Source organism: Morus notabilis, unplaced genomic scaffold (genome assembly GCF_000414095.1).
Source record: "Morus notabilis unplaced genomic scaffold, ASM41409v2 Scaffold2078, whole genome shotgun sequence".
Taxonomy (NCBI): Eukaryota; Viridiplantae; Streptophyta; class Magnoliopsida; order Rosales; family Moraceae; genus Morus; species Morus notabilis.
Genome location: NW_010364143.1, coordinates 27965 through 31459, shown reverse-complemented (window position 1 = coordinate 31459; position 3495 = coordinate 27965). Strand labels below are relative to the sequence as shown.

The 3495-nt window shown below is 36.1% G+C and overlaps 1 long non-coding RNA gene across 1 annotated transcript in view; it reads right to left on the bottom strand.

The window, feature by feature from the left end:
• Positions 1-1941, bottom strand: part of LOC21384745 — a 2822-nt gene extending 881 nt beyond the window's left edge. The window contains exons 1-2 of the long non-coding RNA XR_002902882.1: positions 1639-1941; positions 986-1463 (exon numbers count right to left, since the gene is read on the bottom strand). This is a non-coding gene — a long non-coding RNA (uncharacterized LOC21384745). The remainder of the gene's footprint in view (positions 1-985; positions 1464-1638) is intronic.
• Between the last annotated feature and the right edge of the window lie 1554 nt (positions 1942-3495).

Genomic DNA, 3495 nt, shown 5'->3' with positions numbered 1-3495 from the left:
ATATATATATATATATATGAAATAAGCTCAAGAATAGAAAATAAAGCATTAATCAATCTGAAAAGACAACAAATACTCTTTCGAACACACATATAATCCTTCTCTAATGGAACAAAGATATCAACCTACGTACAGAGGACCCTCCAAATGTTCCTTTGTCTCGCCCTTGTTTACTAAATCAAAAAAAAGAAAAAAGAAAAAGGGCCGCAACTAAAAAAAGTATATGCAAAAAAAAGTGCCTCAGCCCCTACATATAGATTGAACTGACCAAAAAAAGGTAAAAATAATGAAAAACAGAATAAATCACCCCGTGACATAAGTCTTTATCTGAAATTAAGATTATAAGAAATCTGCAGTAGAAAAGAGGATTTCTTTTTCTCTATTTTTTTTAATAAGTAATCACAAGATACAAATTTCTCGCTTCATATACTTTCCTCCATCAAAATAGAAACGCTCAAATTAGAGAAAGTTAAAGCATTGTAATGGGTCAACAAATTTCTTACCCCCAACTGTATAAAAGGGGCTTTTGTTTCAAACTTCGAAACAAGAACATAAAAAAGCTATAGAATTTTTAAACTTAGACCGGCCATTTCATTTAATATCCTAAGAAATTTTGATCCTTTTATCCTCCAGCACAATCAAAGACCAGATTACCAAACGCTAGACAAAAGAAAAATTAAAAAAAAAAAAAAAAAAAAGTAAAAAAATTCACAAATGGGTCTCAATAAAATGAATCACAGTAGACGCAGTTTAGATTGTTTCAAAGAAGAGCATTTGTTCATAAAAATCCAAAATTGCTACAATCAATTCTAGCTTCATAAAAAAGGAAACAAAACAAAAACATCATCCACAGCCAACAAAACACAACATAAACATAAAAGCCAGAATATATTAAAACAAAAAAGAAACAAGATTTCCAACACTTTCCGTCGCTATTTTCTCAGGAAACAAATAGATGGAGGGAAAGGGTTGAGACAATCGGTACCAGTTTCGGCTGAGGACCTCGTCGGCGCGGTAGCCGGTGAAGATCTCGAAGACTTTGTTGACGTAGATAATGGGGAAATCGGGGTCTAGGGCATCGGAGACGACAAAGGAAGTGGGAGTCATAGGATAGAACAAGAAGCCGGACTTCAATGGAAGCTCGCTATCGCTGAGAAGCTCTTCTTCTTCGACATCATCGTTTTGTGGCTCTTCTTCCTTGGCCAATTTCAGCCTCGGAACCTCGCGAACCTCTTCCTTTCGGTTGGAAATCCGAATCAGAGGAGGAGATTAAAAGGAAAAAGAGACGTCGAGATTTGGAGGAAGGAAGAAAATGAAGCGCGAATGAGAGGAGCGGCCGCCTGAGGAGATCCGGTGGAGCTCGATACGAATGAAATGGTCGAGGGAGTAAAAGGCAATCGGGGAGATTTTGGACAAAAATGTGGTGAGGCCTGAATGGAAAGGCATTTTCTACGCAGCCCTTTCTGAGGATAAAAAGGAACCAAATGATAGAATTAGATGGAATAACCTTTCCTTTTCATTACTTCCAACTAAACACACCTAACAGATTTATTGATATATCACATCTTAAATATATCAAAGTAATTAAATATTAAAAAATAACAATACAAAAAGTTATTTTAAATAGAAAAAGAAAACCTTCGTTTCGCAGCAGAGCTAGGATGGAAGATTCATACTGCTAAATCCGGTGCTGCATTAGTGATAAAAAAGTGTCACGAAGAAGGAGGTGATGGGTCTTAGTGGTCCTATTATTGCAAGTATTTGCTCTCTCTCTTCTGATATGAATATTCCATGTGCCAAGATTGGCCAATTCTGTAGCCTATGAGATTGCAAAGTTTGGTCCCTTATCAGGCTCATCCTATTGTTGGATTAGTAGGATACCAAATTGGATTATGAATATTGTCTGTAATGATTTTTCTCCCTTTCATTGAAATCTCACAAGTTTCCTTTCAAAAAAAAAAAAAAAAACTAAGATAAAAAAAATGAAAAGGGAAACCTCTCTCTCTTCCTCTTCTCTCTCACCGAACTTGTTACGAAACCTCACCTTCTAGAGGTCGTCATCGGATTTGGTCGGGGCTGGCTGGATTGCGAGGTGGGTGGGAACAGATCTTGAAGGTTGTGGACTGGGTTACTAGAATCGCATAAATTTCCAACAAATACACGAGTGATTTTATTAGTCAAATTAGACAAATAACACAAATTTGACAAAATTTTCCACTTTCAATCTTCTTTTGCCTCTTCAAAGACAAGCTCCACAATTTTGAACACAAGGATTAGTGGAGTTGGGGGACTCAATTGAGAGCGGATATTGGAGGTGGATGGCAGAGGTTGTTGGTGAAGAAACTCGGCGACGATTTTGGACTTGTGGCGCCGGAAGATGAGAGGGCCGGCCGGAGAAGGACTCCAGCATGTCCCCGTCCCGCCTCAATGACATCCCTATGTCTTTTCTGATGTTACCATCGTTTATTATAGGTTTTGTCGTTTGATTGTGGTCAATAATGCGCATTCGTTTCCCAAGTTCACTGTCGTGCATGTTATTTTGGGATATTGTCGTTTATGATGCATATTGTTGTTTCGTACGTCATTGTCGTCTAAAGACTTATGTCGTTTTTTTAATATTTTTGTATTTGACATCGCAATTTTTCTTTTTGAAGGAACACTGCATTTTCTAAGCTTGCAATTAGTGAAACTTTGGACGGGCCACCTGCGACTACCGAAAAATTTAAATTTGTATCTGATGAATGAGCCCGAACTGCCTGAATTTTCAAGCTTCCTGACCCGACTCGATTTTCTCCTTAGACAGGCATCGGGCAGCATTTAGTTGCCCGTGCCCGATCAGGCTGCCCGAACCCGATCGAAAATGTCCAAATTTTTAAATATTTTTTATATTATATATGATTATAGATATATATTACATATATTACAATTTGAAATTTAAAATGAACACACGAACTATATAAAAAAAATTATTTCCTTATTGATTTTTAAATTTGTAATTCATGATTGCCTCGTTAAAAACCTTACAAAAAAAACCCAATTGGGATAAAAACTTGGTAAGGAAAAAAGAGTGCAATTATTGTGAGACGAATTACAAATTTGATGGACTTACAAAGTCTATATAAGATTACAATAACACTATACAAGTAAATAAATATTTACAAATTACAATAATAAAATTTAATTTGAAGCAAAAGGATCGTCTTGAAAGTCAAAAGTTAATCTATTAAATTCGTCGATCCATTCTTGGCTTGCTAGTGAGATTGTATCGTGTAAGCGTTGGTCGGAACGATCTCAATCCTTGATGCACACCAAAGCTTCAACAATATCCTATTGCAATGCGTTTCTCCGTTCTTCAAGTATTCGGCCGGTTGTACTGAATGCTTGTTCTGTTGGGAACGGTGTCCTAGAAGCATGAGATGTAATAGGATATTTATTATTTATTTAATAAAATAGTTTATTCATTATTTTATGTGCATATATTTATGAATATTTTGT